Source organism: Schistocerca nitens, chromosome 5 (assembly GCF_023898315.1).
Source record: "Schistocerca nitens isolate TAMUIC-IGC-003100 chromosome 5, iqSchNite1.1, whole genome shotgun sequence".
Classification (NCBI taxonomy): Eukaryota; Metazoa; Arthropoda; class Insecta; order Orthoptera; family Acrididae; genus Schistocerca; species Schistocerca nitens.
Genome location: NC_064618.1, coordinates 100,346,438 through 100,359,210, shown reverse-complemented (window position 1 = coordinate 100,359,210; position 12,773 = coordinate 100,346,438). Strand labels below are relative to the sequence as shown.

Below are 12,773 nucleotides of genomic sequence, written 5' to 3'. Positions count from 1 at the left end.
CCATATCTTCGTTCTCCTGTGAAACAGGCAAATTGTCCGTGTCGAAAGTTGACTGTACAGCGCCTACATAACACCACGCGTCTATTTGCGCGCCAGCAGCGTGAGACACTTCAAAGGATTGAGCTATGCTTAGAACTTCCGACAACGACGGGTTTGGCAGTTGTAGGGCACGTTGTCGAACTTCTTTATCAGGAGCAAGCCGTAGAATAGCATCCCTAACCATTGAATCAGCATAAGACTCATGATGAGTGTCCATGACAAACTGACATTTCCTACTCAGACCGTGTGGTTCCGCCGCCCAAGCCCGGTAAGATTGGTGGGGCTGTTTACGACACCGGTAGAATGCCACGCGGGCGGCAACGACGTGGATGTTTTTTCGATAATAGTTAGACAATAAGTCACACATTTCTTGGAAGGACAGAATCAGGTTCCCGCAGAGGGGCTAACTGAGATAGCAGCTGATAGATCCGTGGGGAAATCCAAGATAGAAATAACGACTTACACATAGGAGCGTCGACAACGCCGAAAGCCAAGAAGTGTTGCCGCAAACGCTTCTCATAATCCTCACAATCTTCAGCGGCCTCGTCGTAAGGAGGGAATGGAGGCGGAGAAGAGGAAGACAGACGATGAGTAAGCGACATCGACAACGCCTGAACAGCAGCCGTCAGCTGTGTTTGTTGTGCCTGAATAGCAGCCGTCAGCTGTGTTTGTTGTTCAATGAGCGCTTGCATAAGCTGTTCCATGTCTGCCCCGTCACGAACACACAAATCCACAACGCAGTGAAAATATCCGACCTCGTCGCCAAAAAGTGTTATAACCTTTAATCACTAAAAATTGCGTGGATATTCAAACACTCACTTAGAAACAATGGCTGGTTACATGATAACAACTCAGTATCTCTTATTCGACTGCCATGCCATGACATGCGGCCGGCGCCGTTCGTAGCTAGGTGGCGCTCCCGCGCTCAGCCGAGTTGCAGAGCGCCTCTATCGCCGTTTGCGCGTACTGTCGTGGCGGCACTGTTAAATGTCATGGCACTGTCACAACATACTACATTGCTACTGAACAGCAACATTGTAAATATTACTTATTCTGACATCTTTAGTTGATATGAGGACATGAGAGCAGTATGAGATACATTGGGAATAATGGGTCCGGTTAAGTGTTACCTGTTGTGCTGTGTTGCACACATTTGGTATGGCATAACCATGCTGCGCAGCAACAAAATGGTTCATGTCCAGACCTGTAAATTAATTTTATATTATATTGCAGACAGTAAAATAGAATATAAAAGTATCAATATACATATATAACTTCAGATTTCATTACACTCAAATAATGTTATCTCAATTAGATTTACTTTACACACACCTGATGCATCATGATGAACACTTGGCTGTCATGACATAGTGTGTGGTTGTTCCACAACATGGACCAGATTGTGGGTGTCAAGCCCTGCAAATAATTTTTGTGTTATTATACAGACAAAATTGATAGGTCTAAAAGGTGGCATATACTCCACTGCAAGTAACTTTTAAATCAGAATCCAAACACACTACATTGCTACTGAACAGCAACATTGTAAATATTACTTAATCTGACATCTTTAGTTGATATGAGGACATTAGAGCAGTATGAGATACATTGGGAATAATGGGTCCGATTAAGTGTTACCTGTTGTGCTGTGCTGCGCAATTGGTATGGCAACAATGTGGTTCATGTCCAGCCCAGTAAATTAATTTTATATTATAATGCAGACACAGTAAAATAGAATTTAAAGATATCAGTATACATATATGTATGAATTCAGAATATCATCATACTCAGATAATATTATCTACATTAGATTTACTTTACACACACCTGATGCACCATGATGAACACCTGACTGCCATAACATACTGTGTGATTGTTCTGCAATATGCAATTGATTTTTGGTGTCAAGCCATGCAAATAAATTTCATATCACAATTGAGGCAAAATTGATAGGTACTGAAAGATAGCGTATACATATACTGTACTGCAAGTAACTATTACATCAGACTCCAAACACACTGCATTGCTACTGAAAAGCAGAATTCTAAATTTTACTTCCGTGTTTATTTTGTTTGAGGACATTAGAGTAGTACCACACATATTTGGAATGATGGATCCCATCAAGTTTTACCTGTTTTGTGTGCTGTACATCTGGCATGGCACGACTATGCTCCGCAGGAACATCATGATTCATGTCAAGCTCTGCGTATAAATTTCAAATTATAATTCACACAAAGTTGACAGGTACTGAACACAAATTCGTATATTAACCATGAATTACATTTTACTCTGCCAAGGTTCAACACATAAACATATCTACTCAATAAGTTGAAAATTGATACATACCCTCATTCAGAAGTGATTTTACTATTTCACAGCTTTCTTCAGCATTTGGAACAGCCAGAGAAATATTACATGCTGTTTTCTTCTTAGTAGAAAACAGCCTCCTCTGTGGCATTAGCTTTCTTTTCTGGCCTTTATCTGTTTGTCTGAAATAACTGTTTCAGGCTCGAACAGCTCCTACATTTGCCTTTAAGGATAACACAGTTTTTTGGCCAACTGCAGATCAGTCTCTGTCATTCCACTGACAATATTAGAAAACACTGAAATAAACTTCTGTCTCCCTTCTAACAATGATTTCGGTGTTTTTGAAACAGATTTTGTGCTTACTTCGGCTAATATTGCTGCTCTCTCACTGGTGGCTTCAACATCAACATCAGTACCCAGTACCTCTGGACTTTGCAGGGGATTTTCACCGACACTGTCATCTCGGCAAACAGTGTGAATGTGCTTACACATATTGAATCTAATACTGTAATCCATACGTGTACAGTAATACCTATGTATGCACACATTGCAATCACTACATTTTAATTTGCACTCACAATTGACCATGTTATCTTTAACAATGTACACACCTGAAGATGATGTGGATGACACTTCCCAACCACCATCTACCTCAGTGATGAGGTCCTTGTCTATTAACAAACTAGTTTTGTGCTTATTACGAATGTCTTGAACTTTGCTTGTAACCTTCCATTTTACATTTGCTATAAGCCAGTCAAACACCTTGGCTGTAACTAGGGACATTAGAGCAGATATGCCTTTGTCCAGTCGTTTTATCTGCCTTGCATTACCACGTATCTCCTTTAACGTCCTATGCATACTTTCCACATGCATGTTGGTATTGCGACCAGCATACATGACAGTAGGCCCAACACTCCACATTTCCCTCATAGTGTGTCTTGAAGTATGAAGCAAATTCTGATGTCAGGGTCAATACTGAGCTTCTGCAGTGCTTTTTGCAATGATTCCTGAAACATACGTTTCTCAGGATTGACACTGATTTAATGAGCCGATACACATCATTTCTTTTATCCAGATCTCCAGTTTTCCATTTGATATTAGTTTTCCATGCTCTGTCCACATGCCAGGTACAATAGAGTCTCATCTTAGGAGCAACCATTGTCCTGTTCCATGCAATACTGCATGACTCTGCCAAATCAGACATGAATACATTGGGGAAAATTGATGCAACCTGTGATTTTACATACTGTAAAAATATACTTAAAACATCGGCATCCTTCCTGTTCGAAATTAGAAAAGCACATGGGAATCCTTGCCTGAAATCATCCAGTATTAAGAGAGTGGTCACTTCGAAATCATACCCCTTAAGCTCATGGGTTCCATTGAAAGGGTACAGTACCGCCCGACATTGAAAATAGGTACGAAATACTTCGATATTTTTGTCAGAACAACACATTTTTTGTGTAAAAGTAACTCAATTTCAATTAATACAGCGAAGCCAGTGTGGGAAAGAATGACAATTTATTTATTTAATTGATCACATGTGCACTCCCTCAAAATAAATCCCTACATCCAGTTTGGTGAGATCTGTGAAATGAATGAATGAATGTATGGTCGTCTGCTAACCACAGATAGTGAATGGGAATATATGATCATCTTTGAGTCGATCCTTTCGCCACCTTTGGTGGGACCAAAGAGATGGAAGTTACCAGAGCTTTGAGCGTCTGAAATGTGGCTGACCAATAAGGTAGCAAGGTGCTTCTCCCACTTCGAGAGAGGTGCGAGAGAACCGGAATACGGCCATGTTTCGGCACTCTGCCGCTGAACCTTCTGCTGTAAAGACCTGTTTTTTGTTGTGCTCCGTAATGAAAGAGTGGAGGCATGGTATGGATGTGGAATATTTAAGAGTAGTTAGAATTAATAATTTCTCTTTCTCAGGAACTTTTGTGGGGAGAATTAAATGTGAGGCAGGTAACTTTAAGGGGATTGTAGTAAACCAACGGTCACAATGAGCCCACGTGTAGTTATAAGTTGAGATACTTCCATGAGCTTAAGCTGAATTACTAGCGTGTGTACAATAAGCTGAAATATTTAAGAATTACTAGCGTGTGTAAGCTGAAATATTTAAGAAATAGCGTGTGTATCATAAGTTGAAATATTTAAGAAATATCATTCCGTGTGACGCTAGATTTAAACTCTGAGAGAGAATCAAGGTGAGTCGGCCGCCTATCCAGCAACGCCACTTGGCTTGCATTGCACAGGAAGACGTGCGTTTATCTCCAGAGTTCACAGTAGGAAAGTAGAATTACAAAGTGGGGCAGTGTCATGTGAAACTGGGATAAATATTGATTGAAGTGGGAAAGCGGAAAGTGATGATGTTGTAACCATTCTTTGTGTAGTGTTTCATATTGTTGTGTGGTGTATGTCATGTAATTTGGGTATGTGTGTTTTGCATGGGAGTAGCAAGGTAGTTTCGAAAGATTTGTGGGTTATGCTTGTTCCTTCTGTATCGCTCGATCTGGAGGAAAGTTTCGTGAGGATGATTGTGAGAGTCGAAGCGTGAGATATAATAAAAGATCCACCATCCTATCCAGAAAGTGCACTGTTGCGGTAAATAGATTACGAGACCATAGTATAGAGATTCATTAATGTAAAGCCATGCCCACTGGGTGGAATGTCTCATGTGATATTGTTGTAGGTTGTAGAATTTGTGTGTTTAGGAATAAATCAGATAGTGAAAAGAAAGAGATTGGTGGCCTTTTTCATTAAATTGTATATTGTCATAATGTCCCGAATTTATATAAAAGCCGTTAAATAAAAGACAAAAAGTAAATGTGGTATTGCCAGTGCGTAGTGTACAGTCAGAGTTCTATAAATCACTGATAGTCAGATGCGTGTTTCCGTTGCGTATTATTCATACAGGAGGATGATTGGTAACTAAATAGTAAGATACGAGAATTCATGTTACTCGATAAATTAAGGAAGAATCCACTCGCTTGGCAAACCACTCATCTTGCAGGCCTGACTGCTTGATGCCACAGTATGAGTAAGGCAAGTGGGTGCCTCTCACCATCAATACAGATACAGTCTTCTAAATATTTTGATAACATTTCGCGTTGTGCTCTGTTCATTATCAATAATACGTAGTCCTCACTCCTCAGTTATTGGTGTTCACTAGTCGAGCCTTGTGGTTTATAGAATAACACACACGGATTCTCACTTTCGTTCATTTCTTTTACCCAAGCTTCGACACTGATTGCATCATTTTTATGTCTGACCGACTTGGAGGAGAGGTTATAGCTTGCTGCAATGTTATATAAGTCTTGCTTGGTAGTCAAATGGATTCTCTGCAAGTCTGAATCCTGCAAACTTGTCCGTACGTTATCTAGAACTTTGTCATGCGGAAGTCCCATGCAATATCTGTTCTGTTGCTAAGGTTTCCCGCTCTTTTTGACTCAGGGGCAGGTGCCTTAAATCTTGTTTGTGAGCAGCGTGGGTCGACACAAAATGTACTTGGTATGTTCCACCTTCGTGTACAGTTACTTTCATCTCTGCAGAGCACTTTCCATTCATTTTGTTGCTGACTGTCAATTTAAGATGTCTTGTGCCTTTACCTTTGGAGATAAAGTTACCTGACCGATGGCAGCCATAATAATGTGTAGAGCTAGTAGACCCATACGTTTTAATAAACTTTGAATGTGTCGTGTGTTCAGTGTCTTCTTTCCACTGTAAAAACTCATCTTCATTTGAGAACTGCAGATCTTCGGAATTAACTTGAATCTGATGAGCAGTTTGTAAATGATCTATCCAACCCCGTTTTGAACTACTTTCAAATCGGCACGACGTACACTTGAAGAACAACCCCCTTCCTGCCAACCATGAATATTTCGTTGGTGGCGATACAAACTATTTTTAAGAGAAAAAATTTTATCACACACGTAGCACTCATAAGAAGCTACAGTAGCTTTAGTGGAAACAGGCAGCTCCTGTTGATGGTTTTTGCAAACATGCTGACTGAGGTTCTTTCTGTAATTATACTCTTGCCCACACACTTCGCATTTAAAAGCACTCATTTTCGTAACACAATCGCTACACTGTAATCACAATCAGTAAAAAAAAAAAAAGACGCACAAAAAAAATACCACGCGCACTCACAATGATTTAAAAACAAACGAAAATACCACGCGCACTCACAATGATTTAAAAACAAGCGACGCACAAAACCAAAATAGCACGCGCACTCCGCACTAACAAAAACAACTACTGCGGATAAAGAAAACAGCAACACCACGCGGGCTCCAAACCGCAAATGCAGGTAGCAGGTACTGTTTCCAGTCTTCCGTTATATTGGAACTATAGGGGGTGGGGTGAGGTCCCGTTCGTGAGCGAGGTATGGGGATGGGGTGAGTGTCGCGGGGGGGTAGAGTGGGGGGGGGGATCCTCGCTGGGATCTTCGCAGGTTTTAACGTTTACTCACGCGACCGGTCTATCCGACGGGAAGCCCCAGCCACACCCACGTTTCATTTCACTATAAATATCACTGTTTCAAAACTTTCACTTGTCAGCAAACGCAATAAACCTAGAATATAATTTTCATGTTTTGAGAACGCCTTACCCTTTAGCTTCCTGTTCCCATTCCACGCTTTTCACCCTTTTTTTTTTTTTTTTTTTTTTAAAGAACGTCTGACACTACCCTAGAAACAAACAACAATATCGCCTAAATAAAAATACCTCGAGTCCGTGATTGTTCCGCGTAAAATAGAAATTTCCTCTTAGAAGATTAATTCTCTTCGGTTCCGCTGCTACACTCTGCTGGCAAATTCGCGCGTATGCTGTTTCGTCACATTTTTCATAGAGCAGGGCTTTGTCGTCTAGTAATGCATCATTCGACAATTCACGCCCACAATTTAACAAGTCAAAGAAAGAATAGTAATTTTAGAATCTTGTTTATAATATCTTAGGATATTCATTCGTAACTGCTTCCACTTACGCTATAAAACACATCGGAGGAAGGAAAAAAGAAAGCAAAACGTACGTTGGATTTAATTATGTGAGGACAAAGTACGGCCTGACAAAATCGCACACTCAGCTGAGAAGTTACTCCGAGACATCTAGCTCGCCGTCTTCTCCTTGAAAAACGGGCACTGAAAAGTTGAAGCTCTGCAGTGTGAATGCACCAGGTGAGGCACGTTGGAATCCCCAGGGTCACCTCCTAAGGACCGCATCCGAGATCTGTCATTGCTACGGTTTTAAAATTAGTTATTTTGTATTGTTAGAGCAACGACAGCTAAGATTTGGACTAGTAGTCTGCTTACAGCGCGCGTTTAAAGAAACTTGGGTGGGTAAAAATAGAAATTTAAAGGGACGGTGTCGTTGGAGGACTGTATACGATTTTCAGTGCCTCGAATCTCTACGTTCAAATTTTGGTAGTCACCGTCAGAAAAGACTGTTTACAATTGGTCTACAGAATTTCGTCGTGAGGGTCGACCAGAATCTGTTGTTCTTCCAAAAAGAACACTAGTGCTGCGCGCAGCATTATTGAAAAGAATCGGCACTTCACTTATCGGGTGATAGAGGCACCATTCCTTTGGAGTATCCGACACTGCAGTACACCCGATGTTGCATGAACATTAAGCTGTAGAAAACATCTTTTCCTCGCGGATTCCGTACAAAGTAACCTCACGTAAAAAAAATGCTTAAAGCATTCGACTGGGAAGGTGGTCCAGTCTATGAAGGAAAATGGGGATAAAAATACGCGTAGTCACATATTTACACACAGTGTAGAAGGAAGTGCTACTAAAACTCCTCACTGATGGGATGTGAGTGTTGGGGTGATGGGGCATTTAAAGATAACTATTTAATGCTTTCCTTGAATAATTCTAAAACCGCGGATTCTAGCGAAAACGGTTCGCAGTAAGACATAGAAATACTTTAAATTTCCTACAGAAAAGACCATACTCATTTTTTCTCTAGGACTATTAGTCCTTGAGAAGCGACTGAAAAAAACTCAGATTATTAAAAGTATGACATAAAATTAGTGTTTGTTTATAGGAAATGCGTTAAAAACAAGTATTACATGTGTGTGCGCTATGTCTAAGTGAGGTAGAGCCACATTAAGGGATAAATTGTGATCTTGTGATGTAACAGGGTCGACAGGTGTTTGGTAGGTGGGTTAGACATTTCGAGGGGAGAAGGTAGCTCGTCGGATCGTGTTCATGTATTTCCCCCCTTCATAGGTCTGCAGATTGACGGTGGAGCATGTGAGGTGCTTCCCCACCGTGCCTACCTCGTTACGTCATAAGAAGCTGCTACAAAGTTACACCGGCCATCCACTGCGCGCTTTACGAGCCACTGGCGACGCAGTACTCCAGACATGCCTGGCCGACTTTCATTTCCCGTAAAATGCATTAACACTACATGGAATGCAAATACGAGGTACTAATAACACCAACGCAAGAAACGCATACGGACAGAATCTACGCAAATCTCTAAACACTGTTCTACACTGCTAGACAGAGAACTGATTCTGTGATTCTGTTCGGCAGCAATAGTGTTCTTCTTCTGGGAAAGGCACCGTCAGTTCACCGCCAGCTCCGCTCGACTTTCAGTTTACGATGATGATGATGATGATGATGATGATGATGATTAGTGTTTTAGGGTCATCATCATCATTGTAGACTGAAAGTCGAGCGGAGCTGGTGGTGTCTACAAGCAGACTATACTGTCCAGTTCTCCTATGTGAGTAGACAAAACATCCATAATGAGTAAGTATTCATATAGTGGAGTCATTTTCAATTTATTAAATGAGTATTTGTCTGCAGTAATTAAGGGAGCTTTTATGGAAAATACGGCTCTATAAACAGTGGCTGAAAAGTGCTTAATTTCTAAATGTTACGTTGTCAGTGACTTATGTAGTGTTGGTGGGAAATGAATTGTATTGATAAATGTGGTATCTCGTTGCTGTCTATCAGTGACAGTGTACTGTAAAGCCGTGTAATTGTGTTGTAGTCACTTTGCGGTGAATTAATTAATGATTAGAAATGTAACTGCATCTTTTTCACCATTAATTGTGTTTCTGGTAGACCACATAAATATTTTTCGTTAAGGAATTGGTGGCACTTGTAGAGTGGGACACCCACAATCTATATTCCAGCGTGTGTGTGAATACATCTGATGGAATGTGACTGATCGTGTGCAAGTCTAGAACAGTACTCTGCTGCAGTGCATTCCTTGACTTATGACGAAATATCTCAAGTTGGGTAACACTTGGGTGTCCTACATCTATTCCAGAGGGAGACAATGCAAATCTCTGGGCCTCTGCAGATGTTGGGAGAGCTGAGGCTGGGGTGATGTATTTGATACGCCTGTGGGACAGTGTTAGCGGAGGCAATGAAATAAGCATTGTCGAATACATACTGTATAAATTACTCACCAATGGAAGAGAGTGCATTTCAGTATTTGCTCAGTAAAGTGGCTCCTAATAATACAGAATACTCACTTGAGTAATGCCCTATGTGCAGAAGAGAGGTTCACCATAACACTGCCATTTCTTGCTACAGGAAAGAGCTACTCTAACTTACTATATAGCTCTCGAATACCACAGTGCGTATTAACTAAAACAATTCCAAAAATGAGTGAAGTGATTCATAAAGCACTGAAGGAGGAATATCTGAAGATAAAAATAAATGTTTAGTGCACTATATGGGCATTAAGCACTGGCGCTAGGGTGTTCTACTTACATCGCTGACATCGATATTCGGCTGTCTCGCTATCTTTGACTGCTCCCCCCGGCGGGTTTTCCTGGTGAACGAGTGACGGAAGAGTCTCCGGTCGGCGTTCATCGAGCTAACTGGTGTTGAAAACAAGCCGGCGTCCCTAACTGTGGTGCATGTGCCTCGCCATACTCGCCGTCCTTGTCTTTTGTCGCGTCGGATGTATGGTGCCGACCATTGGGAGCCTTGACATGCAAAATTGTGGTGGGTTCGTCGTCTCACGCTGAACAGCTTCCCAGCTCGTAATTTGCAAGCTCCAGGATATATTCTGTGTTTAACTAAGAAGATTGTTGAAACTTATTGTGGCATGGGTAGCTATTGGAGATGGTTCTGAACTAGGTTCCATAGTGGCCATTTTAAGGAGGCTGATAATCCTCATTTCGTTTCTCGTCATTTGTGGAGTGTATGTTTTAAGTGGTTTTTATGCAAGTTTTAACTTGTTTTAGGACATATTGACCACTTGGGGACTGGTTGCCCTTGTGTACGCGCCCGGCAGCCGTAGAGTTTATGGTTTAATCATTTGTCACGGCAGGATCTGGTATGTTTATTTAATGTTGCAAGTGCCTTAAGGCAACTGCAAGTGATGTCTAAGTTTCCTGCTAATTTACTGGGAGACGGGTACTGTTGGAGTATTGCTCCATACGAATTTGGGGGCATGCTTATTATACACTCCTGGAAATTGAAATAAGAACACCGTGAATTCATTGTCCCAGGAAGGGGAAACTTTATTGACACATTCCTGGGGTCAGATACATCACATGATCACACTGACAGAACCACAGGCACATGGACACAGGCAACAGAGCATGCACAATGTCGGCACTAGTGCAGTGTATATCCACCTTTCGCAGCAATGCAGGCTGCTATTCTCCCATGGAGACGATCGTAGAGATGCTGGATGTAGTCCTGTGGAACGGCTTGCCATGCCATTTCCACCTGGCGCCTCAGTTGGACCAGCGTTCGTGCTGGACGTGCAGACCGCGTGAGACGACGCTTCATCCAGTCCCAAACATGCTCAATGGGGGACAGATCCGGAGATCTTGCTGGCCAGGGTAGTTGACTTACACCTTCTAGAGCACGTTGGGTGGCACGGGATACATGCGGACGTGCATTGTCCTGTTGGAACAGCAAGTTCCCTTGCCGGTCTAGGAATGGTAGAACGATGGGTTCGATGACGGTTTGGATGTACCGTGCACTATTCAGTGTCCCCTCGACGATCACCAGTGGTGTACGGCCAGTGTAGGAGATCGCTCCCCACACCATGATGCCGGGTGTTGGCCCTGTGTGCCTCGGTCGTATGCAGTCCTGATTGTGGCGCTCACCTGCACGGCGCCAAACACGCATACGACCATCATTGGCACCAAGGCAGAAGCGACTCTCATCGCTGAAGACGACACGTCTCCATTCGTCGCTCCATTCACGCCTGTCGCGACACCACTGGAGGCGGGCTGCACGATGTTGGGGCGTGAGCGGAAGACGGCCTAACGGTGTGCGGGACCGTAGCCCAGCTTCATGGAGACGGTTGTGAATGGTCCTCGCCGATACCCCAGGAGCAACAGTGTCCCTAATTTGCTGGGAAGTGGCGGTGCGGTCCCCTACGGCACTGCGTAGGATCCTACGGTCTTGGCGTGCATCCGTGCGTCGCTGCGGTCCGGTCCCAGGTCGACGGGCACGTGCACCTTCCGCCGACCACTGGCGACAACATCGATGTACTGTGGAGACCCCACGCCCCACGTGTTGAGCAATTCGGCGGTACGTCCACCCGGCCTCCCGCATGCCCACTATACGCCCTCGCTCAAAGTCCGTCAACTGCACATACGGTTCACGTCCACGCTGTCGCGGCATGCTACCAGTGTTAAAGACTGCGATGGAGCTCCGTATGCCACGGCAAACTGGCTGACACTGACGGCGGCGGTGCACAAATGCTGCGCAGCTAGCGCCATTCGACGGCCAACACCGCGGTTCCTGGTGTGTCCGCTGTGCCGTGCGTGTGATCATTGCTTGTACAGCCCTCTCGCAGTGTCCGGAGCAAGTATGGTGGGTCTGACACACCGGTGTCAATGTGTTCTTTTTTCCATTTCCAGGAGTGTATATTCCAGTGTGACTGTGATTTGACCTAGTTTTCATTGCAATCTATTGGTGCTGCAGGCCATTTGTTAAGTCTGCTCGTTTCCTGGCGTTGGTGCCGTTATGGATCCTTGTCATGACCGCGCAATGTGAGGCCGGTCGGATTATGTATAAAGATATACCGCCTGCTTGTGAGCTTGTGCGCAAGCCGTGGGGAGTGAACGCTCGTATTGCCTGCCGGCTGTAGCGTTATTGCTTCCAAATACTACTGTGGGCCTTAACGCTGTTCTCTAAAGTTAAGTGAGGCCACTTTGTTAATATTATCGTTTCTGTAAGTTATTTTACTGGTTATTACTAGCCATTCTTATTCAACAGTTATGTTAATCATTTGTGTATCTTAAACGAATGTGCAACTTGATATTTTTCCTGTGTGCCAGTTTTGCGACCCTGGTTGGGCCACCTTGCATTTTTAGTATAAGCATGTTTCACTGTGGACCTTTATGTGGGCACTTCAGTTTTATTAAGTTTAAGAACTTTGCCTTTTTAATGAAGTTTTGGTATTATGTGGCTGTGTAACTTTGGGTTGGTTTG

General features: G+C 43.1%; 1 protein-coding gene across 1 annotated transcript in view; it reads left to right on the top strand.

The window, feature by feature from the left end:
- LOC126260299 (glucose dehydrogenase [FAD, quinone]-like) overlaps nt 1-12,773 on the top strand; it is a 75,903-nt gene that overhangs the window by 13,382 nt on the left and 49,748 nt on the right. The gene's annotated exons all lie outside the window — the stretch shown is intronic.